The 26,356-nt window shown below is 55.0% G+C and overlaps 27 non-coding genes across 27 annotated transcripts; all 27 read right to left on the minus strand.

The window, feature by feature from the left end:
- Positions 1–619: 619 nt before the first annotated feature.
- On the minus strand, positions 620–738 carry LOC126154702 (5S ribosomal RNA). Its single transcript, XR_007532243.1, has one exon. It is a non-coding gene; the product is annotated as a 5S ribosomal RNA (ribosomal RNA).
- Positions 739–1,593: 855 nt separating this feature from the next.
- LOC126155863 (5S ribosomal RNA) lies at positions 1,594–1,712 on the minus strand. The gene has a single exon (XR_007533297.1). It is a non-coding gene; the product is annotated as a 5S ribosomal RNA (ribosomal RNA).
- An 846-nt stretch (positions 1,713–2,558) lies between these two features.
- LOC126154752 (5S ribosomal RNA) lies at positions 2,559–2,677 on the minus strand. Its single transcript, XR_007532290.1, has one exon. It is a non-coding gene; the product is annotated as a 5S ribosomal RNA (ribosomal RNA).
- Positions 2,678–3,528: 851 nt separating this feature from the next.
- LOC126155697 (5S ribosomal RNA) lies at positions 3,529–3,647 on the minus strand. The gene has a single exon (XR_007533142.1). It is a non-coding gene; the product is annotated as a 5S ribosomal RNA (ribosomal RNA).
- Positions 3,648–4,500: 853 nt separating this feature from the next.
- LOC126155052 (5S ribosomal RNA) lies at positions 4,501–4,619 on the minus strand. Its single transcript, XR_007532570.1, has one exon. It is a non-coding gene; the product is annotated as a 5S ribosomal RNA (ribosomal RNA).
- Positions 4,620–5,484: 865 nt separating this feature from the next.
- LOC126154704 (5S ribosomal RNA) lies at positions 5,485–5,603 on the minus strand. The gene has a single exon (XR_007532245.1). It is a non-coding gene; the product is annotated as a 5S ribosomal RNA (ribosomal RNA).
- An 864-nt stretch (positions 5,604–6,467) lies between these two features.
- Positions 6,468–6,586, minus strand: LOC126154705 (5S ribosomal RNA). The gene has a single exon (XR_007532246.1). It is a non-coding gene; the product is annotated as a 5S ribosomal RNA (ribosomal RNA).
- Positions 6,587–7,451: 865 nt separating this feature from the next.
- On the minus strand, positions 7,452–7,570 carry LOC126154706 (5S ribosomal RNA). The gene has a single exon (XR_007532247.1). It is a non-coding gene; the product is annotated as a 5S ribosomal RNA (ribosomal RNA).
- An 866-nt stretch (positions 7,571–8,436) lies between these two features.
- LOC126154707 (5S ribosomal RNA) lies at positions 8,437–8,555 on the minus strand. Its single transcript, XR_007532248.1, has one exon. It is a non-coding gene; the product is annotated as a 5S ribosomal RNA (ribosomal RNA).
- An 865-nt stretch (positions 8,556–9,420) lies between these two features.
- On the minus strand, positions 9,421–9,539 carry LOC126154708 (5S ribosomal RNA). Its single transcript, XR_007532249.1, has one exon. It is a non-coding gene; the product is annotated as a 5S ribosomal RNA (ribosomal RNA).
- An 862-nt stretch (positions 9,540–10,401) lies between these two features.
- LOC126154813 (5S ribosomal RNA) lies at positions 10,402–10,520 on the minus strand. Its single transcript, XR_007532347.1, has one exon. It is a non-coding gene; the product is annotated as a 5S ribosomal RNA (ribosomal RNA).
- Positions 10,521–11,381: 861 nt separating this feature from the next.
- LOC126154814 (5S ribosomal RNA) lies at positions 11,382–11,500 on the minus strand. Its single transcript, XR_007532348.1, has one exon. It is a non-coding gene; the product is annotated as a 5S ribosomal RNA (ribosomal RNA).
- An 865-nt stretch (positions 11,501–12,365) lies between these two features.
- LOC126154711 (5S ribosomal RNA) lies at positions 12,366–12,484 on the minus strand. Its single transcript, XR_007532251.1, has one exon. It is a non-coding gene; the product is annotated as a 5S ribosomal RNA (ribosomal RNA).
- An 861-nt stretch (positions 12,485–13,345) lies between these two features.
- Positions 13,346–13,464, minus strand: LOC126154816 (5S ribosomal RNA). The gene has a single exon (XR_007532350.1). It is a non-coding gene; the product is annotated as a 5S ribosomal RNA (ribosomal RNA).
- An 861-nt stretch (positions 13,465–14,325) lies between these two features.
- LOC126154817 (5S ribosomal RNA) lies at positions 14,326–14,444 on the minus strand. The gene has a single exon (XR_007532351.1). It is a non-coding gene; the product is annotated as a 5S ribosomal RNA (ribosomal RNA).
- Positions 14,445–15,299: 855 nt separating this feature from the next.
- Positions 15,300–15,418, minus strand: LOC126155864 (5S ribosomal RNA). The gene has a single exon (XR_007533298.1). It is a non-coding gene; the product is annotated as a 5S ribosomal RNA (ribosomal RNA).
- An 846-nt stretch (positions 15,419–16,264) lies between these two features.
- Positions 16,265–16,383, minus strand: LOC126154753 (5S ribosomal RNA). The gene has a single exon (XR_007532291.1). It is a non-coding gene; the product is annotated as a 5S ribosomal RNA (ribosomal RNA).
- Positions 16,384–17,234: 851 nt separating this feature from the next.
- LOC126155698 (5S ribosomal RNA) lies at positions 17,235–17,353 on the minus strand. Its single transcript, XR_007533143.1, has one exon. It is a non-coding gene; the product is annotated as a 5S ribosomal RNA (ribosomal RNA).
- An 865-nt stretch (positions 17,354–18,218) lies between these two features.
- On the minus strand, positions 18,219–18,337 carry LOC126154712 (5S ribosomal RNA). The gene has a single exon (XR_007532252.1). It is a non-coding gene; the product is annotated as a 5S ribosomal RNA (ribosomal RNA).
- Positions 18,338–19,202: 865 nt separating this feature from the next.
- On the minus strand, positions 19,203–19,321 carry LOC126154713 (5S ribosomal RNA). The gene has a single exon (XR_007532253.1). It is a non-coding gene; the product is annotated as a 5S ribosomal RNA (ribosomal RNA).
- Positions 19,322–20,187: 866 nt separating this feature from the next.
- LOC126154714 (5S ribosomal RNA) lies at positions 20,188–20,306 on the minus strand. Its single transcript, XR_007532254.1, has one exon. It is a non-coding gene; the product is annotated as a 5S ribosomal RNA (ribosomal RNA).
- An 865-nt stretch (positions 20,307–21,171) lies between these two features.
- Positions 21,172–21,290, minus strand: LOC126154715 (5S ribosomal RNA). Its single transcript, XR_007532255.1, has one exon. It is a non-coding gene; the product is annotated as a 5S ribosomal RNA (ribosomal RNA).
- Positions 21,291–22,152: 862 nt separating this feature from the next.
- On the minus strand, positions 22,153–22,271 carry LOC126154818 (5S ribosomal RNA). Its single transcript, XR_007532352.1, has one exon. It is a non-coding gene; the product is annotated as a 5S ribosomal RNA (ribosomal RNA).
- An 861-nt stretch (positions 22,272–23,132) lies between these two features.
- Positions 23,133–23,251, minus strand: LOC126154819 (5S ribosomal RNA). Its single transcript, XR_007532353.1, has one exon. It is a non-coding gene; the product is annotated as a 5S ribosomal RNA (ribosomal RNA).
- An 850-nt stretch (positions 23,252–24,101) lies between these two features.
- On the minus strand, positions 24,102–24,220 carry LOC126154820 (5S ribosomal RNA). The gene has a single exon (XR_007532354.1). It is a non-coding gene; the product is annotated as a 5S ribosomal RNA (ribosomal RNA).
- Positions 24,221–25,075: 855 nt separating this feature from the next.
- Positions 25,076–25,194, minus strand: LOC126155865 (5S ribosomal RNA). Its single transcript, XR_007533299.1, has one exon. It is a non-coding gene; the product is annotated as a 5S ribosomal RNA (ribosomal RNA).
- An 846-nt stretch (positions 25,195–26,040) lies between these two features.
- LOC126154754 (5S ribosomal RNA) lies at positions 26,041–26,159 on the minus strand. Its single transcript, XR_007532292.1, has one exon. It is a non-coding gene; the product is annotated as a 5S ribosomal RNA (ribosomal RNA).
- Positions 26,160–26,356: the final 197 nt, after the last annotated feature.

Raw genomic sequence — 26,356 nt, forward strand, 5'->3', positions numbered from 1 at the left:
AGCCTTCGACACTAGCGGAGGACGCATCTTGTCCCTGGTGTTCAGCGGAGGGCCTGTGCGGGGTGTGGCAGTGTCGTGCTGGAGGGCCCACTGGTAGCGATGTGGGCTTCCTCGCCTCGCCTCGCCTCGCCTCGCCTCGCCTCTTCTCACACCAGGTGTCTGCGTAGTTTGCAGTGCATTCGCACCATTCCTATCCCTGTCCCTGTCCCCGTCCCGACTTGTCCCGACTTTGCTCGACTGCCGCTCGCTGCCGCTCGGGTCGTGGTCCATATGACAGCGCAAGCACGACAAACGTCTGCGGGACGAGACGAGACGAGACGAGACGAGACGACTAAGGAATAAATTCGTGGTTACAAATCAAATTTGGAACTCTACACTCCTACACAACAATAGGCGGTGACGTATTTCAGAAATCACCTGCCGATTCGTACTGTTTTGTCGTTTTCAAAGTCTTCTTGGCAAACTTGGTTAGCACATTCTCCCTCAAACTGAGTTAATTACTGCATTTTCGTACCATTACAGTAGTTTAAAAGGCTTAAGGAAGCATCTTTGTCACAACAGAAAGGTAGTTTGAAAATTGGGCTGGCGACATTACAAAAAAAAAAAAAAACAGGAAGGGAGCCAACAGCACCCGCGTTTCCCAGGCGGTCACCCATCCAAGTACTAGCCGGGCCCGATGATGCTTAACTTCGGTGATCGGACGAGAACCGGTGTATTCATCATGGTATGGCCGTTGGCGCTCATCTAATGTAGGAGCACGGCAGAATTCGCGTTCGGCTTTTCTCCCAACACACAAAATGTTAGTTTTCGGCCGCATTTGACGAAAGCGCTTCCTTCCGCAACCGCCAGTTCCTCGAGGACGGCGCGGGGAGGCGCGCCCGGCGTCCCAGCAGAGTGACGGCCGAATTGGCGGGCGCACCGCCGCGTGTGTGAGACGCACTGCTGCTCGTTGCACCCCCTGTCATTCGCTGGGCGCGTGTAGCCTTCGACACTAGCGGAGGACGCATCTTGTCCCTGGTGTTCAGCGGAGGGCCTGTGCGGGGTGTGGCAGTGTCGTGCTGGAGGGCCCACTGGTAGCGATGTGGGCTTCCTCGCCTCGCCTCGCCTCGCCTCGCCTCGCCTCTTCTCACACCAGGTGTCTGCGTAGTTTGCAGTGCATTCGCACCATTCCTATCCCTGTCCCTGTCCCCGTCCCGACTTGTCCCGACTTTGCTCGACTGCCGCTCGCTGCCGCTCGGGTCGTGGTCCATATGACAGCGCAAGCACGACAAACGTCTGCGGGACGAGACGAGACGAGACGAGACGAGACGACTAAGGAATAAATTCGTGGTTACAAATCAAATTTGGAACTCTACACTCCTACACAACAATAGGCGGTGACGTATTTCAGAAATCACCTGCCGATTCGTACTGTTTTGTCGTTTTCAAAGTCTTCTTGGCAAACTTGGTTAGCACATTCTCCCTCAAACTGAGTTAATTACTGCATTTTCGTACCATTACAGTAGTTTAAAAGGCTTAAGGAAGCATCTTTGTCACAGCAGAAAGGTAGTTTGAAAATTGGGCTGGCGACATAACAAAGAAAAACAGGAAGGGAGCCAGCAGCACCTGGGTTTCCCAGGCGGTCACCCATCCAAGTACTAGCCGGGCCCGATGATGCTTAACTTCGGTGATCGGACGAGAACCGGTGTATTCATCATGGTATGGCCGTTGGCGCTCATGTAATGTAGGAGCACGGCAGAATTCGCGTTCGGCTTTTCTCCCAACACACAAAATGTTAGTTTTCGGCCGCATTTGACGAAAGCGCTTCCTTCCGCAACCGCCAGTTCCTCGAGGACGGCGCGGGGAGGCGCGCCCGGCGTCCCAGCAGAGTGACGGCCGAATTGGCGGGCGCACCGCCGCGTGTGTGAGACGCACTGCTGCTCGTTGCACCCCCTGTCATTCGCTGGGCGCGTGTAGCCTTCGACACTAGCGGAGGACGCATCTTGTCCCTGGTGTTCAGCGGAGGGCCTGTGCGGGGTGTGGCAGTGTCGTGCTGGAGGGCCCACTGGTAGCGATGTGGGCTTCCTCGCCTCGCCTCGCTTCGCCGCGCCTCACACCAGGTGTCTGCGTAGTTTGCAGTGCATTCGCACCATTCCTATCCCTGTCCCTGTCCCCGTCCCGACTTGTCCCGACTTTGCTCGACTGCCGCTCGCTGCCGCTCGGGTCGTGGTCCATATGACAGCGCAAGCACGACAAACGTCTGCGGGACGAGACGAGACGAGACGACACGAGACGACTAAGGAATAAATTCGTGGTTACAAATCAAATTTGGAACTCTACACTCCTACACAACAATAGGCGGTGACGTATTTCGGAAATCACCTGCCGATTCGTACTGTTTTGTCGTTTTCAAAGTCTTCTTGGCAAACTTGGTTAGCACATTCTCCCTCAAACTGAGTTAATTACTGCATTTTCGTACCATTACAGTAGTTTAAAAGGCTTAAGGAAGCATCTTTGTCACAACAGAAAGGTAGTTTGAAAATTGGGCTGGCGACATAACTAAAAAAAAACAGGAAGGGAGCCAGCAGCACCCGGGTTTCCCAGGCGGTCACCCATCCAAGTACTAGCCGGGCCCGATGATGCTTAACTTCGGTGATCGGACGAGAACCGGTGTATTCATCATGGTATGGCCGTTGGCGCTCATCTAATGTAGGAGCACGGCAGAATTCGCGTTCGGCTTTTCTCACACACACAAAATGTTAGTTTTCGGCCGCATTTGACGAAAGCGCTTCCTTCCGCAACCGCCAGTTCCTCGAGGACGGCGCGGGGAGGCGCGCCCGGCGTCCCAGCAGAGTGACGGCCGAATTGGCGGGCGCACCGCCGCGTGTGTGAGACGCACTGCTGCTCGTTGCACCCCCTGTCATTCGCTGGGCGCGTGTAGCCTTCGACACTAGCGGAGGACGCATCTTGTCCCTGGTGTTCAGCGGAGGGCCTGTGCGGGGTGTGGCAGTGTCGTGCTGGAGGGCCCACTGGTAGCGATGTGGGCTTCCTCGCCTCGCCTCGCCTCGCCTCGCCTCGCCTCACACCAGGTGTCTGCGTAGTTTGCAGTGCATTCGCACCATTCCTATCCCTGTCCCTGTCCCCGTCCCGACTTGTCCCGACTTTGCTCGACTGCCGCTCGCTGCCGCTCGGGTCGTGGTCCATATGACAGCGCAAGCACGACAAACGTCTGCGGGACGAGACGAGACGAGACGAGACGAGAAGACTAAGGAATATATTCGTGGTTACAAATCAAATTTGGAACTCTACACTCCTACACAACAATAGGCGGTGACGTATTTCAGAAATCACCTGCCGATTCGTACTGTTTTGTCGTTTTCAAAGTCTTCTTGGCAAACTTGGTTAGCACATTCTCCCTCAAACTGAGTTAATTACTGCATTTTCGTACCATTACAGTAGTTTAAAATGCTTAAGGAAGCATCTTTGTCACAACAGAAAGGTAGTTTGAAAATTGGGATGGCGACATAACAAAAAAAAAAACAGGAAGGGAGCCAACAGCACCCGGGTTTCCCAGGCGGTCACCCATCCAAGTACTAGCCGGGCCCGATGATGCTTAACTTCGGTGATCGGACGAGAACCGGTGTATTCATCATGGTATGGCCGTTGGCGCTCATCTAATGTAGGAGCACGGCAGAATTCGCGTTCGGCTTTTCTCCCAACACACAAAATGTTAGTTTTCGGCCGCATTTGACGAAAGCGCTTCCTTCCGCAACCGCCAGTTCCTCGAGGACGGCGCGGGGAGGCGCGCCCGGCGTCCCAGCAGAGTGACGGCCGAATTGGCGGGCGCACCGCCGCGTGTGTGAGACGCACTGCTGCTCGTTGCACCCCCTGTCATTCGCTGGGCGCGTGTAGCCTTCGACACTAGCGGAGGACGCATCTTGTCCCTGGTGTTCAGCGGAGGGCCTGTGCGGGGTGTGGCAGTGTCGTGCTGGAGGGCCCACTGGTAGCGATGTGGGCTTCCTCGCCTCGCCTCGCCTCGCCTCGCCTCGCCTCACACCAGGTGTCTGCGTAGTTTGCAGTGCATTCGCACCATTCCTATCCCTGTCCCTGTCCCCGTCCCGACTTGTCCCGACTTTGCTCGACTGCCGCTCGCTGCCGCTCGGGTCGTGGTCCATATGACAGCGCAAGCACGACAAACGTCTGCGGGACGAGACGAGACGAGACGACACGAGACGACTAAGGAATAAATTCGTGGTTACAAATCAAATTTGGAACTCTACACTCCTACACAACAATAGGCGGTGACGTATTTCATAAATCACCTGCCGATTCGTACTGTTTTGTCGTTTTCAAAGTCTTCTTGGCAAACTTGGTTAGCACATTCTCCCTCAAACTGAGTTAATTACTGCATTTTCGTACCATTACAGTAGTTTAAAAGGCTTAAGGAAGCATCTTTGTCACAACAGAAAGGTAGTTTGAAAATTGGGCTGGCAACATTACAAAAAAAAAAAACAGGAAGGGAGCCAACAGCACCCGCGTTTCCCAGGCGGTCACCCATCCAAGTACTAGCCGGGCCCGATGATGCTTAACTTCGGTGATCGGACGAGAACCGGTGTATTCATCATGGTAGGGCCGTTGGCGCTCATCTAATGTAGGAGCACGGCAGAATTCGCGTTCGGCTTTTCTCCCAACACACAAAATGTTAGTTTTCGGCCGCATTTGACGAAAGCGCTTCCTTCCGCAACCGCCAGTTCCTCGAGGACGGCGCGGGGGGGCGCGCCCGGCGTCCCAGCAGAGTGACGGCCGAATTGGCGGGCGCACCGCCGCGTGTGTGAGACGCACTGCTGCTCGTTGCACCCCCTGTCATTCGCTGGGCGCGTGTAGCCTTCGACACTAGCGGAGGACGCATCTTGTCCCTGGTGTTCAGCGGAGGGCCTGTGCGGGGTGTGGCAGTGTCGTGCTGGAGGGCCCACTGGTAGCGATGTGGGCTTCCTCGCCTCGCCTCGCCTCGCCTCGCCTCGCCTCGCCTCTTCTCACACCAGGTGTCTGCGTAGTTTGCAGTGCATTCGCACCATTCCTATCCCTGTCCCTGTCCCCGTCCCGACTTGTCCCGACTTTGCTCGACTGCAGCTCGCTGCCGCTCGGGTCGTGGTCCATATGACAGCGCAAGCACGACAAACGTCTGCGGGACGAGACGAGACGAGACGAGACGAGACGACTAAGGAATAAATTCGTGGTTACAAATCAAATTTGGAACTCTACACTCCTACACAACAATAGGCGGTGACGTATTTCAGAAATCACCTGCCGATTCGTACTGTTTTGTCGTTTTCAAAGTCTTCTTGGCAAACTTGGTTAGCACATTCTCCCTCAAACTGAGTTAATTACTGCATTTTCGTACCATTACAGTAGTTTAAAAGGCTTAAGGAAGCATCTTTGTCACAACAGAAAGGTAGTTTGAAAATTGGGCTGGCGACATTACAAAAAAAAAAAAAACAGGAAGGGAGCCAACAGCACCCGCGTTTCCCAGGCGGTCACCCATCCAAGTACTAGCCGGGCCCGATGATGCTTAACTTCGGTGATCGGACGAGAACCGGTGTATTCATCATGGTATGGCCGTTGGCGCTCATGTAATGTAGGAGCACGGCAGAATTCGCGTTCGGCTTTTCTCCCAACACACAAAATGTTAGTTTTCGGCCGCATTTGACGAAAGCGCTTCCTTCCGCAACCGCCAGTTCCTCGAGGACGGCGCGGGGAGGCGCGCCCGGCGTCCCAGCAGAGTGACGGCCGAATTGGCGGGCGCACCGCCGCGTGTGTGAGACGCACTGCTGCTCGTTGCACCCCCTGTCATTCGCTGGGCGCGTGTAGCCTTCGACACTAGCGGAGGACGCATCTTGTCCCTGGTGTTCAGCGGAGGGCCTGTGCGGGGTGTGGCAGTGTCGTGCTGGAGGGCCCACTGGTAGCGATGTGGGCTTCCTCGCCTCGCCTCTCCTCGCCTCGCCTCGCCTCGCCTCTTCTCACACCAGGTGTCTGCGTAGTTTGCAGTGCATTCGCACCATTCCTATCCCTGTCCCTGTCCCCGTCCCGACTTGTCCCGACTTTGCTCGACTGCCGCTCGCTGCCGCTCGGGTCGTGGTCCATATGACAGCGCAAGCACGACAAACGTCTGCGGGACGAGACGAGACGAGACGAGACGAGACGACTAAGGAATAAATTCGTGGTTACAAATCAAATTTGGAACTCTACACTCCTACACAACAATAGGCGGTGACGTATTTCAGAAATCACCTGCCGATTCGTACTGTTTTGTCGTTTTCAAAGTCTTCTTGGCAAACTTGGTTAGCACATTCTCCCTCAAACTGAGTTAATTACTGCATTTTCGTACCATTACAGTAGTTTAAAAGGCTTAAGGAAGCATCTTTGTCACAACAGAAAGGTAGTTTGAAAATTGGGCTGGCGACATTACAAAAAAAAAAAAACAGGAAGGGAGCCAACAGCACCCGCGTTTCCCAGGCGGTCACCCATCCAAGTACTAGCCGGGCCCGATGATGCTTAACTTCGGTGATCGGACGAGAACCGGTGTATTCATCATGGTATGGCCGTTGGCGCTCATGTAATGTAGGAGCACGGCAGAATTCGCGTTCGGCTTTTCTCCCAACACACAAAATGTTAGTTTTCGGCCGCATTTGACGAAAGCGCTTCCTTCCGCAACCGCCAGTTCCTCGAGGACGGCGCGGGGAGGCGCGCCCGGCGTCCCAGCAGAGTGACGGCCGAATTGGCGGGCGCACCGCCGCGTGTGTGAGACGCACTGCTGCTCGTTGCACCCCCTGTCATTCGCTGGGCGCGTGTAGCCTTCGACACTAGCGGAGGACGCATCTTGTCCCTGGTGTTCAGCGGAGGGCCTGTGCGGGGTGTGGCAGTGTCGTGCTGGAGGGCCCACTGGTAGCGATGTGGGCTTCCTCGCTTCGCCTCGCCTCGCCTCGCCTCGCCTCGCCTCTTCTCACACCAGGTGTCTGCGTAGTTTGCAGTGCATTCGCACCATTCCTATCCCTGTCCCTGTCCCCGTCCCGACTTGTCCCGACTTTGCTCGACTGCCGCTCGCTGCCGCTCGGGTCGTGGTCCATATGACAGCGCAAGCACGACAAACGTCTGCGGGACGAGACGAGACGAGACGAGACGAGACGACTAAGGAATAAATTCGTGGTTACAAATCAAATTTGGAACTCTACACTCCTACACAACAATAGGCGGTGACGTATTTCAGAAATCACCTGCCGATTCGTACTGTTTTGTCGTTTTCAAAGTCTTCTTGGCAAACTTGGTTAGCACATTCTCCCTCAAACTGAGTTAATTACTGCATTTTCGTACCATTACAGTAGTTTAAAAGGCTTAAGGAAGCATCTTTGTCACAACAGAAAGGTAGTTTGAAAATTGGGCTGGCGACATTACAAAAAAAAAAAAAACAGGAAGGGAGCCAACAGCACCCGCGTTTCCCAGGCGGTCACCCATCCAAGTACTAGCCGGGCCCGATGATGCTTAACTTCGGTGATCGGACGAGAACCGGTGTATTCATCATGGTATGGCCGTTGGCGCTCATCTAATGTAGGAGCACGGCAGAATTCGCGTTCGGCTTTTCTCCCAACACACAAAATGTTAGTTTTCGGCCGCATTTGACGAAAGCGCTTCCTTCCGCAACCGCCAGTTCCTCGAGGACGGCGCGGGGAGGCGCGCCCGGCGTCCCAGCAGAGTGACGGCCGAATTGGCGGGCGCACCGCCGCGTGTGTGAGACGCACTGCTGCTCGTTGCACCCCCTGTCATTCGCTGGGCGCGTGTAGCCTTCGACACTAGCGGAGGACGCATCTTGTCCCTGGTGTTCAGCGGAGGGCCTGTGCGGGGTGTGGCAGTGTCGTGCTGGAGGGCCCACTGGTAGCGATGTGGGCTTCCTCGCCTCGCCTCGCCTCGCCTCGCCTCGCCTCTTCTCACACCAGGTGTCTGCGTAGTTTGCAGTGCATTCGCACCATTCCTATCCCTGTCCCTGTCCCCGTCCCGACTTGTCCCGACTTTGCTCGACTGCCGCTCGCTGCCGCTCGGGTCGTGGTCCATATGACAGCGCAAGCACGACAAACGTCTGCGGGACGAGACGAGACGAGACGAGACGAGACGAGACGACTAAGGAATAAATTCGTGGTTACAAATCAAATTTGGAACTCTACACTCCTACACAACAATAGGCGGTGACGTATTTCAGAAATCACCTGCCGATTCGTACTGTTTTGTCGTTTTCAAAGTCTTCTTGGCAAACTTGGTTAGCACATTCTCCCTCAAACTGAGTTAATTACTGCATTTTCGTACCATTACAGTAGTTTAAAAGGCTTAAGGAAGCATCTTTGTCACAACAGAAAGGTAGTTTGAAAATTGGGCTGGCGACATTACAAAAAAAAAAAAAAACAGGAAGGGAGCCAACAGCACCCGCGTTTCCCAGGCGGTCACCCATCCAAGTACTAGCCGGGCCCGATGATGCTTAACTTCGGTGATCGGACGAGAACCGGTGTATTCATCATGGTATGGCCGTTGGCGCTCATGTAATGTAGGAGCACGGCAGAATTCGCGTTCGGCTTTTCTCCCAACACACAAAATGTTAGTTTTCGGCCGCATTTGACGAAAGCGCTTCCTTCCGCAACCGCCAGTTCCTCGAGGACGGCGCGGGGAGGCGCGCCCGGCGTCCCAGCAGAGTGACGGCCGAATTGGCGGGCGCACCGCCGCGTGTGTGAGACGCACTGCTGCTCGTTGCACCCCCTGTCATTCGCTGGGCGCGTGTAGCCTTCGACACTAGCGGAGGACGCATCTTGTCCCTGGTGTTCAGCGGAGGGCCTGTGCGGGGTGTGGCAGTGTCGTGCTGGAGGGCCCACTGGTAGCGATGTGGGCTTCCTCGCCTCGCCTCGCCTCGCCTCGCCTCGCCTCTTCTCACACCAGGTGTCTGCGTAGTTTGCAGTGCATTCGCACCATTCCTATCCCTGTCCCTGTCCCCGTCCCGACTTGTCCCGACTTTGCTCGACTGCCGCTCGCTGCCGCTCGGGTCGTGGTCCATATGACAGCGCAAGCACGACAAACGTCTGCGGGACGAGACGAGACGAGACGAGACGAGACGAGACGACTAAGGAATAAATTCGTGGTTACAAATCAAATTTGGAACTCTACACTCCTACACAACAATAGGCGGTGACGTATTTCAGAAATCACCTGCCGATTCGTACTGTTTTGTCGTTTTCAAAGTCTTCTTGGCAAACTTGGTTAGCACATTCTCCCTCAAACTGAGTTAATTACTGCATTTTCGTACCATTACAGTAGTTTAAAAGGCTTAAGGAAGCATCTTTGTCACAACAGAAAGGTAGTTTGAAAATTGGGCTGGCGACATTACAAAAAAAAAAAAAACAGGAAGGGAGCCAACAGCACCCGCGTTTCCCAGGCGGTCACCCATCCAAGTACTAGCCGGGCCCGATGATGCTTAACTTCGGTGATCGGACGAGAACCGGTGTATTCATCATGGTATGGCCGTTGGCGCTCATGTAATGTAGGAGCACGGCAGAAATCGCGTTCGGCTTTTCTCCCAACACACAAAATGTTAGTTTTCGGCCGCATTTGACGAAAGCGCTTCCTTCCGCAACCGCCAGTTCCTCGAGGACGGCGCGGGGAGGCGCGCCCGGCGTCCCAGCAGAGTGACGGCCGAATTGGCGGGCGCACCGCCGCGTGTGTGAGACGCACTGCTGCTCGTTGCACCCCCTGTCATTCGCTGGGCGCGTGTAGCCTTCGACACTAGCGGAGGACGCATCTTGTCCCTGGTGTTCAGCGGAGGGCCTGTGCGGGGTGTGGCAGTGTCGTGCTGGAGGGCCCACTGGTAGCGATGTGGGCTTCCTCGCCTCGCCTCGCCTCGCCTCGCCTCGCCTCTTCTCACACCAGGTGTCTGCGTAGTTTGCAGTGCATTCGCACCATTCCTATCCCTGTCCCTGTCCCCGTCCCGACTTGTCCCGACTTTGCTCGACTGCCGCTCGCTGCCGCTCGGGTCGTGGTCCATATGACAGCGCAAGCACGACAAACGTCTGCGGGACGAGACGAGACGAGACGAGACGAGACGACTAAGGAATAAATTCGTGGTTACAAATCAAATTTGGAACTCTACACTCCTACACAACAATAGGCGGTGACGTATTTCAGAAATCACCTGCCGATTCGTACTGTTTTGTCGTTTTCAAAGTCTTCTTGGCAAACTTAGTTAGCACATTCTCCCTCAAACTGAGTTAATTACTGCATTTTCGTACCATTACAGTAGTTTAAAAGGCTTAAGGAAGCATCTTTGTCACAACAGAAAGGTAGTTTGAAAATTGGGCTGGCGACATTACAAAAAAAAAAAAAAAACAGGAAGGGAGCCAACAGCACCCGCGTTTCCCAGGCGGTCACCCATCCAAGTACTAGCCGGGCCCGATGATGCTTAACTTCGGTGATCGGACGAGAACCGGTGTATTCATCATGGTATGGCCATTGGCGCTCATCTAATGTAGGAGCACGGCAGAATTCGCGTTCGGCTTTTCTCCCAACACACAAAATGTTAGTTTTCGGCCGCATTTGATGAAAGCGCTTCCTTCCGCAACCGCCAGTTCCTCGAGGACGGCGCGGGGAGGCGCGCCCGGCGTCCCAGCAGAGTGACGGCCGAATTGGCGGGCGCACCGCCGCGTGTGTGAGACGCACTGCTGCTCGTTGCACCCCCTGTCATTCGCTGGGCGCGTGTAGCCTTCGACACTAGCGGAGGACGCATCTTGTCCCTGGTGTTCAGCGGAGGGCCTGTGCGGGGTGTGGCAGTGTCGTGCTGGAGGGCCCACTGGTAGCGATGTGGGCTTCCTCGCCTCGCCTCGCCTCGCCTCGCCGCGCCTCTTCTCACACCAGGTGTCTGCGTAGTTTGCAGTGCATTCGCACCATTCCTATCCCTGTCCCTGTCCCCGTCCCGACTTGTCCCGACTTTGCTCGACTGCCGCTCGCTGCCGCTCGGGTCGTGGTCCATATGACAGCGCAAGCACGACAAACGTCTGCGGGACGAGACGAGACGAGACGAGACGAGACGACTAAGGAATAAATTCGTGGTTACAAATCAAATTTGGAACTCTACACTCCTACACAACAATAGGCGGTGACGTATTTCAGAAATCACCTGCCGATTCGTACTGTTTTGTCGTTTTCAAAGTCTTCTTGGCAAACTTAGTTAGCACATTCTCCCTCAAACTGAGTTAATTACTGCATTTTCGTACCATTACAGTAGTTTAAAAGGCTTAAGGAAGCATCTTTGTCACAACAGAAAGGTAGTTTGAAAATTGGGCTGGCGACATTACAAAAAAAAAAAAAAACAGGAAGGGAGCCAACAGCACCCGCGTTTCCCAGGCGGTCACCCATCCAAGTACTAGCCGGGCCCGATGATGCTTAACTTCGGTGATCGGACGAGAACCGGTGTATTCATCATGGTATGGCCATTGGCGCTCATCTAATGTAGGAGCACGGCAGAATTCGCGTTCGGCTTTTCTCCCAACACACAAAATGTTAGTTTTCGGCCGCATTTGACGAAAGCGCTTCCTTCCGCAACCGCCAGTTCCTCGAGGACGGCGCGGGGAGGCGCGCCCGGCGTCCCAGCAGAGTGACGGCCGAATTGGCGGGCGCACCGCCGCGTGTGTGAGACGCACTGCTGCTCGTTGCACCCCCTGTCATTCGCTGGGCGCGTGTAGCCTTCGACACTAGCGGAGGACGCATCTTGTCCCTGGTGTTCAGCGGAGGGCCTGTGCGGGGTGTGGCAGTGTCGTGCTGGAGGGCCCACTGGTAGCGATGTGGGCTTCCTCGCCTCGCCTCGCCTCGCCTCGCCTCGCCTCTTCTCACACCAGGTGTCTGCGTAGTTTGCAGTGCATTCGCACCATTCCTATCCCTGTCCCTGTCCCCGTCCCGACTTGTCCCGACTTTGCTCGACTGCCGCTCGCTGCCGCTCGGGTCGTGGTCCATATGACAGCGCAAGCACGACAAACGTCTGCGGGACGAGACGAGACGAGACGAGACGAGACGAGACGACTAAGGAATAAATTCGTGGTTACAAATCAAATTTGGAACTCTACACTCCTACACAACAATAGGCGGTGACGTATTTCAGAAATCACCTGCCGATTCGTACTGTTTTGTCGTTTTCAAAGTCTTCTTGGCAAACTTGGTTAGCACATTCTCCCTCAAACTGAGTTAATTACTGCATTTTCGTACCATTACAGTAGTTTAAAAGGCTTAAGGAAGCATCTTTGTCACAACAGAAAGGTAGTTTGAAAATTGGGCTGGCGACATTACAAAAAAAAAAAAAACAGGAAGGGAGCCAACAGCACCCGCGTTTCCCAGGCGGTCACCCATCCAAGTACTAGCCGGGCCCGATGATGCTTAACTTCGGTGATCGGACGAGAACCGGTGTATTCATCATGGTATGGCCGTTGGCGCTCATGTAATGTAGGAGCACGGCAGAAATCGCGTTCGGCTTTTCTCCCAACACACAAAATGTTAGTTTTCGGCCGCATTTGACGAAAGCGCTTCCTTCCGCAACCGCCAGTTCCTCGAGGACGGCGCGGGGAGGCGCGCCCGGCGTCCCAGCAGAGTGACGGCCGAATTGGCGGGCGCACCGCCGCGTGTGTGAGACGCACTGCTGCTCGTTGCACCCCCTGTCATTCGCTGGGCGCGTGTAGCCTTCGACACTAGCGGAGGACGCATCTTGTCCCTGGTGTTCAGCGGAGGGCCTGTGCGGGGTGTGGCAGTGTCGTGCTGGAGGGCCCACTGGTAGCGATGTGGGCTTCCTCGCCTCGCCTCGCCTCGCCTCGCCTCGCCTCTTCTCACACCAGGTGTCTGCGTAGTTTGCAGTGCATTCGCACCATTCCTATCCCTGTCCCTGTCCCCGTCCCGACTTGTCCCGACTTTGCTCGACTGCCGCTCGCTGCCGCTCGGGTCGTGGTCCATATGACAGCGCAAGCACGACAAACGTCTGCGGGACGAGACGAGACGAGACGAGACGAGACGACTAAGGAATAAATTCGTGGTTACAAATCAAATTTGGAACTCTACACTCCTACACAACAATAGGCGGTGACGTATTTCAGAAATCACCTGCCGATTCGTACTGTTTTGTCGTTTTCAAAGTCTTCTTGGCAAACTTAGTTAGCACATTCTCCCTCAAACTGAGTTAATTACTGCATTTTCGTACCATTACAGTAGTTTAAAAGGCTTAAGGAAGCATCTTTGTCACAACAGAAAGGTAGTTTGAAAATTGGGCTGGCGACATTACAAAAAAAAAAAAAAACAGGAAGGGAGCCAACAGCACCCGCGTTTCCCAGGCGGTCACCCATCCAAGTACTAGCCGGGCCCGATGATGCTTAACTTCGGTGATCGGACGAGAACCGGTGTATTCATCATGGTATGGCCATTGGCGCTCATCTAATGTAGGAGCACGGCAGAATTCGCGTTCGGCTTTTCTCCCAACACACAAAATGTTAGTTTTCGGCCGCATTTGATGAAAGCGCTTCCTTCCGCAACCGCCAGTTCCTCGAGGACGGCGCGGGGAGGCGCGCCCGGCGTCCCAGCAGAGTGACGGCCGAATTGGCGGGCGCACCGCCGCGTGTGTGAGACGCACTGCTGCTCGTTGCACCCCCTGTCATTCGCTGGGCGCGTGTAGCCTTCGACACTAGCGGAGGACGCATCTTGTCCCTGGTGTTCAGCGGAGGGCCTGTGCGGGGTGTGGCAGTGTCGTGCTGGAGGGCCCACTGGTAGCGATGTGGGCTTCCTCGCCTCGCCTCGCCTCGCCTCGCCGCGCCTCTTCTCACACCAGGTGTCTGCGTAGTTTGCAGTGCATTCGCACCATTCCTATCCCTGTCCCTGTCCCCGTCCCGACTTGTCCCGACTTTGCTCGACTGCCGCTCGCTGCCGCTCGGGTCGTGGTCCATATGACAGCGCAAGCACGACAAACGTCTGCGGGACGAGACGAGACGAGACGAGACGAGACGACTAAGGAATAAATTCGTGGTTACAAATCAAATTTGGAACTCTACACTCCTACACAACAATAGGCGGTGACGTATTTCAGAAATCACCTGCCGATTCGTACTGTTTTGTCGTTTTCAAAGTCTTCTTGGCAAACTTAGTTAGCACATTCTCCCTCAAACTGAGTTAATTACTGCATTTTCGTACCATTACAGTAGTTTAAAAGGCTTAAGGAAGCATCTTTGTCACAACAGAAAGGTAGTTTGAAAATTGGGCTGGCGACATTACAAAAAAAAAAAAAAACAGGAAGGGAGCCAACAGCACCCGCGTTTCCCAGGCGGTCACCCATCCAAGTACTAGCCGGGCCCGATGATGCTTAACTTCGGTGATCGGACGAGAACCGGTGTATTCATCATGGTATGGCCATTGGCGCTCATCTAATGTAGGAGCACGGCAGAATTCGCGTTCGGCTTTTCTCCCAACACACAAAATGTTAGTTTTCGGCCGCATTTGACGAAAGCGCTTCCTTCCGCAACCGCCAGTTCCTCGAGGACGGCGCGGGGAGGCGCGCCCGGCGTCCCAGCAGAGTGACGGCCGAATTGGCGGGCGCACCGCCGCGTGTGTGAGACGCACTGCTGCTCGTTGCACCCCCTGTCATTCGCTGGGCGCGTGTAGCCTTCGACACTAGCGGAGGACGCATCTTGTCCCTGGTGTTCAGCGGAGGGCCTGTGCGGGGTGTGGCAGTGTCGTGCTGGAGGGCCCACTGGTAGCGATGTGGGCTTCCTCGCCTCGCCTCGCCTCGCCTCGCCTCGCCTCTTCTCACACCAGGTGTCTGCGTAGTTTGCAGTGCATTCGCACCATTCCTATCCCTGTCCCTGTCCCCGTCCCGACTTGTCCCGACTTTGCTCGACTGCCGCTCGCTGCCGCTCGGGTCGTGGTCCATATGACAGCGCAAGCACGACAAACGTCTGCGGGACGAGACGAGACGAGACGAGACGAGACGACTAAGGAATAAATTCGTGGTTACAAATCAAATTTGGAACTCTACACTCCTACACAACAATAGGCGGTGACGTATTTCAGAAATCACCTGCCGATTCGTACTGTTTTGTCGTTTTCAAAGTCTTCTTGGCAAACTTGGTTAGCACATTCTCCCTCAAACTGAGTTAATTACTGCATTTTCGTACCATTACAGTAGTTTAAAAGGCTTAAGGAAGCATCTTTGTCACAGCAGAAAGGTAGTTTGAAAATTGGGCTGGCGACATAACAAAGAAAAACAGGAAGGGAGCCAGCAGCACCTGGGTTTCCCAGGCGGTCACCCATCCAAGTACTAGCCGGGCCCGATGATGCTTAACTTCGGTGATCGGACGAGAACCGGTGTATTCATCATGGTATGGCCGTTGGCGCTCATGTAATGTAGGAGCACGGCAGAATTCGCGTTCGGCTTTTCTCCCAACACACAAAATGTTAGTTTTCGGCCGCATTTGACGAAAGCGCTTCCTTCCGCAACCGCCAGTTCCTCGAGGACGGCGCGGGGAGGCGCGCCCGGCGTCCCAGCAGAGTGACGGCCGAATTGGCGGGCGCACCGCCGCGTGTGTGAGACGCACTGCTGCTCGTTGCACCCCCTGTCATTCGCTGGGCGCGTGTAGCCTTCGACACTAGCGGAGGACGCATCTTGTCCCTGGTGTTCAGCGGAGGGCCTGTGCGGGGTGTGGCAGTGTCGTGCTGGAGGGCCCACTGGTAGCGATGTGGGCTTCCTCGCCTCGCCTCGCTTCGCCGCGCCTCACACCAGGTGTCTGCGTAGTTTGCAGTGCATTCGCACCATTCCTATCCCTGTCCCTGTCCCCGTCCCGACTTGTCCCGACTTTGCTCGACTGCCGCTCGCTGCCGCTCGGGTCGTGGTCCATATGACAGCGCAAGCACGACAAACGTCTGCGGGACGAGACGAGACGAGACGACACGAGACGACTAAGGAATAAATTCGTGGTTACAAATCAAATTTGGAACTCTACACTCCTACACAACAATAGGCGGTGACGTATTTCGGAAATCACCTGCCGATTCGTACTGTTTTGTCGTTTTCAAAGTCTTCTTGGCAAACTTGGTTAGCACATTCTCCCTCAAACTGAGTTAATTACTGCATTTTCGTACCATTACAGTAGTTTAAAAGGCTTAAGGAAGCATCTTTGTCACAACAGAAAGGTAGTTTGAAAATTGGGCTGGCGACATAACTAAAAAAAAACAGGAAGGGAGCCAGCAGCACCCGGGTTTCCCAGGCGGTCACCCATCCAAGTACTAGCCGGGCCCGATGATGCTTAACTTCGGTGATCGGACGAGAACCGGTGTATTCATCATGGTATGGCCGTTGGCGCTCATCTAATGTAGGAGCACGGCAGAATTCGCGTTCGGCTTTTCTCACACACACAAAATGTTAGTTTTCGGCCGCATTTGACGAAAGCGCTTCCTTCCGCAACCGCCAGTTCCTCGAGGACGGCGCGGGGAGGCGCGCCCGGCGTCCCAGCAGAGTGACGGCCGAATTGGCGGGCGCACCGCCGCGTGTGTGAGACGCACTGCTGCTCGTTGCACCCCCTGTCATTCGCTGGGCGCGTGTAGCCTTCGACACTAGCGGAGGACGCATCTTGTCCCTGGTGTTCAGCGGAGGGCCTGTGCGGGGTGTGGCAGTGTCGTGCTGGAGGGCCCACTGGTAGCGATGTGGGCTTCCTCGCCTCGCCTCGCCTCGCCTCGCCTCGCCTCACACCAGGTGTCTGCGTAGTTTGCAGTGCATTCGCACCATTCCTATCCCTGTCCCTGTCCCCGTCCCGACTTGTCCCGACTTTGCTCGACTGCCGCTCGCTGCCGCTCGGGTCGTGGTCCATATGACAGCGCAAGCACGACAAACGTCTGCGGGACGAGACGAGACGAGACGAGACGAGAAGACTAAGGAATATATTCGTGGTTACAAATCAAATTTGGAACTCTACACTCCTACACAACAATAGGCGGTGACGTATTTCAGAAATCACCTGCCGATTCGTACTGTTTTGTCGTTTTCAAAGTCTTCTTGGCAAACTTGGTTAGCACATTCTCCCTCAAACTGAGTTAATTACTGCATTTTCGTACCATTACAGTAGTTTAAAATGCTTAAGGAAGCATCTTTGTCACAACAGAAAGGTAGTTTGAAAATTGGGATGGCGACATAACAAAAAAAAAAACAGGAAGGGAGCCAACAGCACCCGGGTTTCCCAGGCGGTCACCCATCCAAGTACTAGCCGGGCCCGATGATGCTTAACTTCGGTGATCGGACGAGAACCGGTGTATTCATCATGGTATGGCCGTTGGCGCTCATCTAATGTAGGAGCACGGCAGAATTCGCGTTCGGCTTTTCTCCCAACACACAAAATGTTAGTTTTCGGCCGCATTTGACGAAAGCGCTTCCTTCCGCAACCGCCAGTTCCTCGAGGACGGCGCGGGGAGGCGCGCCCGGCGTCCCAGCAGAGTGACGGCCGAATTGGCGGGCGCACCGCCGCGTGTGTGAGACGCACTGCTGCTCGTTGCACCCCCTGTCATTCGCTGGGCGCGTGTAGCCTTCGACACTAGCGGAGGACGCATCTTGTCCCTGGTGTTCAGCGGAGGGCCTGTGCGGGGTGTGGCAGTGTCGTGCTGGAGGGCCCACTGGTAGCGATGTGGGCTTCCTCGCCTCGCCTCGCCTCGCCTCGCCTCGCCTCGCCTCTTCTCACACCAGGTGTCTGCGTAGTTTGCAGTGCATTCGCACCATTCCTATCCCTGTCCCTGTCCCCGTCCCGACTTGTCCCGACTTTGCTCGACTGCAGCTCGCTGCCGCTCGGGTCGTGGTCCATATGACAGCGCAAGCACGACAAACGTCTGCGGGACGAGACGAGACGAGACGAGACGAGACGACTAAGGAATAAATTCGTGGTTACAAATCAAATTTGGAACTCTACACTCCTACACAACAATAGGCGGTGACGTATTTCAGAAATCACCTGCCGATTCGTACTGTTTTGTCGTTTTCAAAGTCTTCTTGGCAAACTTGGTTAGCACATTCTCCCTCAAACTGAGTTAATTACTGCATTTTCGTACCATTACAGTAGTTTAAAAGGCTTAAGGAAGCATCTTTGTCACAACAGAAAGGTAGTTTGAAAATTGGGCTGGCGACATTACAAAAAAAAAAAAAACAGGAAGGGAGCCAACAGCACCCGCGTTTCCCAGGCGGTCACCCATCCAAGTACTAGCCGGGCCCGATGATGCTTAACTTCGGTGATCGGACGAGAACCGGTGTATTCATCATGGTATGGCCGTTGGCGCTCATGTAATGTAGGAGCACGGCAGAATTCGCGTTCGGCTTTTCTCCCAACACACAAAATGTTAGTTTTCGGCCGCATTTGACGAAAGCGCTTCCTTCCGCAACCGCCAGTTCCTCGAGGACGGCGCGGGGAGGCGCGCCCGGCGTCCCAGCAGAGTGACGGCCGAATTGGCGGGCGCACCGCCGCGTGTGTGAGACGCACTGCTGCTCGTTGCACCCCCTGTCATTCGCTGGGCGCGTGTAGCCTTCGACACTAGCGGAGGACGCATCTTGTCCCTGGTGTTCAGCGGAGGGCCTGTGCGGGGTGTGGCAGTGTCGTGCTGGAGGGCCCACTGGTAGCGATGTGGGCTTCCTCGCTTCGCCTCGCCTCGCCTCGCCTCGCCTCGCCTCTTCTCACACCAGGTGTCTGCGTAGTTTGCAGTGCATTCGCACCATTCCTATCCCTGTCCCTGTCCCCGTCCCGACTTGTCCCGACTTTGCTCGACTGCCGCTCGCTGCCGCTCGGGTCGTGGTCCATATGACAGCGCAAGCACGACAAACGTCTGCGGGACGAGACGAGACGAGACGAGACGAGACGACTAAGGAATAAATTCGTGGTTACAAATCAAATTTGGAACTCTACACTCCTACACAACAATAGGCGGTGACGTATTTCAGAAATCACCTGCCGATTCGTACTGTTTTGTCGTTTTCAAAGTCTTCTTGGCAAACTTGGTTAGCACATTCTCCCTCAAACTGAGTTAATTACTGCATTTTCGTACCATTACAGTAGTTTAAAAGGCTTAAGGAAGCATCTTTGTCACAACAGAAAGGTAGTTTGAAAATTGGGCTGGCGACATTACAAAAAAAAAAAAAACAGGAAGGGAGCCAACAGCACCCGCGTTTCCCAGGCGGTCACCCATCCAAGTACTAGCCGGGCCCGATGATGCTTAACTTCGGTGATCGGACGAGAACCGGTGTATTCATCATGGTATGGCCGTTGGCGCTCATCTAATGTAGGAGCACGGCAGAATTCGCGTTCGGCTTTTCTCCCAACACACAAAATGTTAGTTTTCGGCCGCATTTGACGAAAGCGCTTCCTTCCGCAACCGCCAGTTCCTCGAGGACGGCGCGGGGAGGCGCGCCCGGCGTCCCAGCAGAGTGACGGCCGAATTGGCGGGCGCACCGCCGCGTGTGTGAGACGCACTGCTGCTCGTTGCACCCCCTGTCATTCGCTGGGCGCGTGTAGCCTTCGACACTAGCGGAGGACGCATCTTGTCCCTGGTGTTCAGCGGAGGGCCTGTGCGGGGTGTGGCAGTGTCGTGCTGGAGGGCCCACTGGTAGCGATGTGGGCTTCCTCGCCTCGCCTCGCCTCGCCTCGCCTCGCCTCTTCTCACACCAGGTGTCTGCGTAGTTTGCAGTGCATTCGCACCATTCCTATCCCTGTCCCTGTCCCCGTCCCGACTTGTCCCGACTTTGCTCGACTGCCGCTCGCTGCCGCTCGGGTCGTGGTCCATATGACAGCGCAAGCACGACAAACGTCTGCGGGACGAGACGAGACGAGACGAGACGAGACGAGACGACTAAGGAATAAATTCGTGGTTACAAATCAAATTTGGAACTCTACACTCCTACACAACAATAGGCGGTGACGTATTTCAGAAATCACCTGCCGATTCGTACTGTTTTGTCGTTTTCAAAGTCTTCTTGGCAAACTTGGTTAGCACATTCTCCCTCAAACTGAGTTAATTACTGCATTTTCGTACCATTACAGTAGTTTAAAAGGCTTAAGGAAGCATCTTTGTCACAACAGAAAGGTAGTTTGAAAATTGGGCTGGCGACATTACAAAAAAAAAAAAAAACAGGAAGGGAGCCAACAGCACCCGCGTTTCCCAGGCGGTCACCCATCCAAGTACTAGCCGGGCCCGATGATGCTTAACTTCGGTGATCGGACGAGAACCGGTGTATTCATCATGGTATGGCCGTTGGCGCTCATGTAATGTAGGAGCACGGCAGAATTCGCGTTCGGCTTTTCTCCCAACACACAAAATGTTAGTTTTCGGCCGCATTTGACGAAAGCGCTTCCTTCCGCAACCGCCAGTTCCTCGAGGACGGCGCGGGGAGGCGCGCCCGGCGTCCCAGCAGAGTGACGGCCGAATTGGCGGGCGCACCGCCGCGTGTGTGAGACGCACTGCTGCTCGTTGCACCCCCTGTCATTCGCTGGGCGCGTGTAGCCTTCGACACTAGCGGAGGACGCATCTTGTCCCTGGTGTTCAGCGGAGGGCCTGTGCGGGGTGTGGCAGTGTCGTGCTGGAGGGCCCACTGGTAGCGATGTGGGCTTCCTCGCCTCGCCTCGCCTCGCCTCGCCTCGCCTCTTCTCACACCAGGTGTCTGCGTAGTTTGCAGTGCATTCGCACCATTCCTATCCCTGTCCCTGTCCCCGTCCCGACTTGTCCCGACTTTGCTCGACTGCCGCTCGCTGCCGCTCGGGTCGTGGTCCATATGACAGCGCAAGCACGACAAACGTCTGCGGGACGAGACGAGACGAGACGAGACGAGACGAGACGACTAAGGAATAAATTCGTGGTTACAAATCAAATTTGGAACTCTACACTCCTACACAACAATAGGCGGTGACGTATTTCAGAAATCACCTGCCGATTCGTACTGTTTTGTCGTTTTCAAAGTCTTCTTGGCAAACTTGGTTAGCACATTCTCCCTCAAACTGAGTTAATTACTGCATTTTCGTACCATTACAGTAGTTTAAAAGGCTTAAGGAAGCATCTTTGTCACAACAGAAAGGTAGTTTGAAAATTGGGCTGGCGACATTACAAAAAAAAAAAAAACAGGAAGGGAGCCAACAGCACCCGCGTTTCCCAGGCGGTCACCCATCCAAGTACTAGCCGGGCCCGATGATGCTTAACTTCGGTGATCGGACGAGAACCGGTGTATTCATCATGGTATGGCCGTTGGCGCTCATGTAATGTAGGAGCACGGCAGAATTCGCGTTCGGCTTTTCTCCCAACACACAAAATGTTAGTTTTCGGCCGCATTTGACGAAAGCGCTTCCTTCCGCAACCGCCAGTTCCTCGAGGACGGCGCGGGGAGGCGCGCCCGGCGTCCCAGCAGAGTGACGGCCGAATTGGCGGGCGCACCGCCGCGTGTGTGAGACGCACTGCTGCTCGTTGCACCCCCTGTCATTCGCTGGGCGCGTGTAGCCTTCGACACTAGCGGAGGACGCATCTTGTCCCTGGTGTTCAGCGGAGGGCCTGTGCGGGGTGTGGCAGTGTCGTGCTGGAGGGCCCACTGGTAGCGATGTGGGCTTCCTCGCCTCGCCTCGCCTCGCCTCGCCTCGCCTCTTCTCACACCAGGTGTCTGCGTAGTTTGCAGTGCATTCGCACCATTCCTATCCCTGTCCCTGTCCCCGTCCCGACTTGTCCCGACTTTGCTCGACTGCCGCTCGCTGCCGCTCGGGTCGTGGTCCATATGACAGCGCAAGCACGACAAACGTCTGCGGGACGAGACGAGACGAGACGAGACGAGACGACTAAGGAATAAATTCGTGGTTACAAATCAAATTTGGAACTCTACACTCCTACACAACAATAGGCGGTGACGTATTTCAGAAATCACCTGCCGATTCGTACTGTTTTGTCGTTTTCAAAGTCTTCTTGGCAAACTTAGTTAGCACATTCTCCCTCAAACTGAGTTAATTACTGCATTTTCGTACCATTACAGTAGTTTAAAAGGCTTAAGGAAGCATCTTTGTCACAACAGAAAGGTAGTTTGAAAATTGGGCTGGCGACATTACAAAAAAAAAAAAAAAACAGGAAGGGAGCCAACAGCACCCGCGTTTCCCAGGCGGTCACCCATCCAAGTACTAGCCGGGCCCGATGATGCTTAACTTCGGTGATCGGACGAGAACCGGTGTATTCATCATGGTATGGCCATTGGCGCTCATCTAATGTAGGAGCACGGCAGAATTCGCGTTCGGCTTTTCTCCCAACACACAAAATGTTAGTTTTCGGCCGCATTTGATGAAAGCGCTTCCTTCCGCAACCGCCAGTTCCTCGAGGACGGCGCGGGGAGGCGCGCCCGGCGTCCCAGCAGAGTGACGGCCGAATTGGCGGGCGCACCGCCGCGTGTGTGAGACGCACTGCTGCTCGTTGCACCCCCTGTCATTCGCTGGGCGCGTGTAGCCTTCGACACTAGCGGAGGACGCATCTTGTCCCTGGTGTTCAGCGGAGGGCCTGTGCGGGGTGTGGCAGTGTCGTGCTGGAGGGCCCACTGGTAGCGATGTGGGCTTCCTCGCCTCGCCTCGCCTCGCCTCGCCTCGCCTCTTCTCACACCAGGTGTCTGCGTAGTTTGCAGTGCATTCGCACCATTCCTATCCCTGTCCCTGTCCCCGTCCCGACTTGTCCCGACTTTGCTCGACTGCCGCTCGCTGCCGCTCGGGTCGTGGTCCATATGACAGCGCAAGCACGACAAACGTCTGCGGGACGAGACGAGACGAGACGAGACGAGACGACTAAGGAATAAATTCGTGGTTACAAATCAAATTTGGAACTCTACACTCCTACACAACAATAGGCGGTGACGTATTTCAGAAATCACCTGCCGATTCGTACTGTTTTGTCGTTTTCAAAGTCTTCTTGGCAAACTTAGTTAGCACATTCTCCCTCAAACTGAGTTAATTACTGCATTTTCGTACCATTACAGTAGTTTAAAAGGCTTAAGGAAGCATCTTTGTCACAACAGAAAGGTAGTTTGAAAATTGGGCTGGCGACATTACAAAAAAAAAAAAAAACAGGAAGGGAGCCAACAGCACCCGCGTTTCCCAGGCGGTCACCCATCCAAGTACTAGCCGGGCCCGATGATGCTTAACTTCGGTGATCGGACGAGAACCGGTGTATTCATCATGGTATGGCCATTGGCGCTCATCTAATGTAGGAGCACGGCAGAATTCGCGTTCGGCTTTCTCCCAACACACAAAATGTTAGTTTTCGGCCGCATTTGACGAAAGCGCTTCCTTCCGCAACCGCCAGTTCCTCGAGGACGGCGCGGGGAGGCGCGCCCGGCGTCCCAGCAGAGTGACGGCCGAATTGGCGGGCGCACCGCCGCGTGTGTGAGACGCACTGCTGCTCGTTGCACCCCCTGTCATTCGCTGGGCGCGTGTAGCCTTCGACACTAGCGGAGGACGCATCTTGTCCCTGGTGTTCAGCGGAGGGCCTGTGCGGGGTGTGGCAGTGTCGTGCTGGAGGGCCCACTGGTAGCGATGTGGGCTTCCTCGCCTCGCCTCGCTTCGCCGCGCCTCACACCAGGTGTCTGCGTAGTTTGCAGTGCATTCGCACCATTCCTATCCCTGTCCCTGTCCCCGTCCCGACTTGTCCCGACTTTGCTCGACTGCCGCTCGCTGCCGCTCGGGTCGTGGTCCATATGACAGCGCAAGCACGACAAACGTCTGCGGGACGAGACGAGACGAGACGAGACGAGACGACTAAGGAATAAATTCGTGGTTACAAATCAAATTTGGAACTCTACACTCCTACACAACAATAGGCGGTGACGTATTTCAGAAATCACCTGCCGATTCGTACTGTTTTGTCGTTTTCAAAGTCTTCTTGGCAAACTTAGTTAGCACATTCTCCCTCAAACTGAGTTAATTACTGCATTTTCGTACCATTACAGTAGTTTAAAAGGCTTAAGGAAGCATCTTTGTCACAACAGAAAGGTAGTTTGAAAATTGGGCTGGCGACATTACAAAAAAAAAAAAAAACAGGAAGGGAGCCAACAGCACCCGCGTTTCCCAGGCGGTCACCCATCCAAGTACTAGCCGGGCCCGATGATGCTTAACTTCGGTGATCGGACGAGAACCGGTGTATTCATCATGGTATGGCCATTGGCGCTCATCTAATGTAGGAGCACGGCAGAATTCGCGTTCGGCTTTTCTCCCAACACACAAAATGTTAGTTTTCGGCCGCATTTGACGAAAGCGCTTCCTTCCGCAACCGCCAGTTCCTCGAGGACGGCGCGGGGAGGCGCGCCCGGCGTCCCAGCAGAGTGACGGCCGAATTGGCGGGCGCACCGCCGCGTGTGTGAGACGCACTGCTGCTCGTTGCACCCCCTGTCATTCGCTGGGCGCGTGTAGCCTTCGACACTAGCGGAGGACGCATCTTGTCCCTGGTGTTCAGCGGAGGGCCTGTGCGGGGTGTGGCAGTGTCGTGCTGGAGGGCCCACTGGTAGCGATGTGGGCTTCCTCGCCTCGCCTCGCCTCGCCTCGCCTCGCCTCTTCTCACACCAGGTGTCTGCGTAGTTTGCAGTGCATTCGCACCATTCCTATCCCTGTCCCTGTCCCCGTCCCGACTTGTCCCGACTTTGCTCGACTGCCGCTCGCTGCCGCTCGGGTCGTGGTCCATATGACAGCGCAAGCACGACAAACGTCTGCGGGACGAGACGAGACGAGACGAGACGAGACGACTAAGGAATAAATTCGTGGTTACAAATCAAATTTGGAACTCTACACTCCTACACAACAATAGGCGGTGACGTATTTCAGAAATCACCTGCCGATTCGTACTGTTTTGTCGTTTTCAAAGTCTTCTTGGCAAACTTGGTTAGCACATTCTCCCTCAAACTGAGTTAATTACTGCATTTTCGTACCATTACAGTAGTTTAAAAGGCTTAAGGAAGCATCTTTGTCACAGCAGAAAGGTAGTTTGAAAATTGGGCTGGCGACATAACAAAGAAAAACAGGAAGGGAGCCAGCAGCACCTGGGTTTCCCAGGCGGTCACCCATCCAAGTACTAGCCGGGCCCGATGATGCTTAACTTCGGTGATCGGACGAGAACCGGTGTATTCATCATGGTATGGCCGTTGGCGCTCATGTAATGTAGGAGCACGGCAGAATTCGCGTTCGGCTTTTCTCCCAACACACAAAATGTTAGTTTTCGGCCGCATTTGACGAAAGCGCTTCCTTCCGCAACCGCCAGTTCCTCGAGGACGGCGCGGGGAGGCGCGCCCGGCGTCCCAGCAGAGTGACGGCCGAATTGGCGGGCGCACCGCCGCGTGTGTGAGACGCACTGCTGCTCGTTGCACCCCCTGTCATTCGCTGGGCGCGTGTAGCCTTCGACACTAGCGGAGGACGCATCTTGTCCCTGGTGTTCAGCGGAGGGCCTGTGCGGGGTGTGGCAGTGTCGTGCTGGAGGGCCCACTGGTAGCGATGTGGGCTTCCTCGCCTCGCCTCGCTTCGCCGCGCCTCACACCAGGTGTCTGCGTAGTTTGCAGTGCATTCGCACCATTCCTATCCCTGTCCCTGTCCCCGTCCCGACTTGTCCCGACTTTGCTCGACTGCCGCTCGCTGCCGCTCGGGTCGTGGTCCATATGACAGCGCAAGCACGACAAACGTCTGCGGGACGAGACGAGACGAGACGACACGAGACGACTAAGGAATAAATTCGTGGTTACAAATCAAATTTGGAACTCTACACTCCTACACAACAATAGGCGGTGACGTATTTCGGAAATCACCTGCCGATTCGTACTGTTTTGTCGTTTTCAAAGTCTTCTTGGCAAACTTGGTTAGCACATTCTCCCTCAAACTGAGTTAATTACTGCATTTTCGTACCATTACAGTAGTTTAAAAGGCTTAAGGAAGCATCTTTGTCACAACAGAAAGGTAGTTTGAAAATTGGGCTGGCGACATAACTAAAAAAAAACAGGAAGGGAGCCAGCAGCACCCGGGTTTCCCAGGCGGTCACCCATCCAAGTACTAGCCGGGCCCGATGATGCTTAACTTCGGTGATCGGACGAGAACCGGTGTATTCATCATGGTATGGCCGTTGGCGCTCATCTAATGTAGGAGCACGGCAGAATTCGCGTTCGGCTTTTCTCACACACACAAAATGTTAGTTTTCGGCCGCATTTGACGAAAGCGCTTCCTTCCGCAACCGCCAGTTCCTCGAGGACGGCGCGGGGAGGCGCGCCCGGCGTCCCAGCAGAGTGACGGCCGAATTGGCGGGCGCACCGCCGCGTGTGTGAGAC

Source organism: Schistocerca cancellata, unplaced genomic scaffold, assembly GCF_023864275.1.
Source record: "Schistocerca cancellata isolate TAMUIC-IGC-003103 unplaced genomic scaffold, iqSchCanc2.1 HiC_scaffold_1100, whole genome shotgun sequence".
Lineage (NCBI taxonomy): Eukaryota > Metazoa > Arthropoda > Insecta > Orthoptera > Acrididae > Schistocerca > Schistocerca cancellata.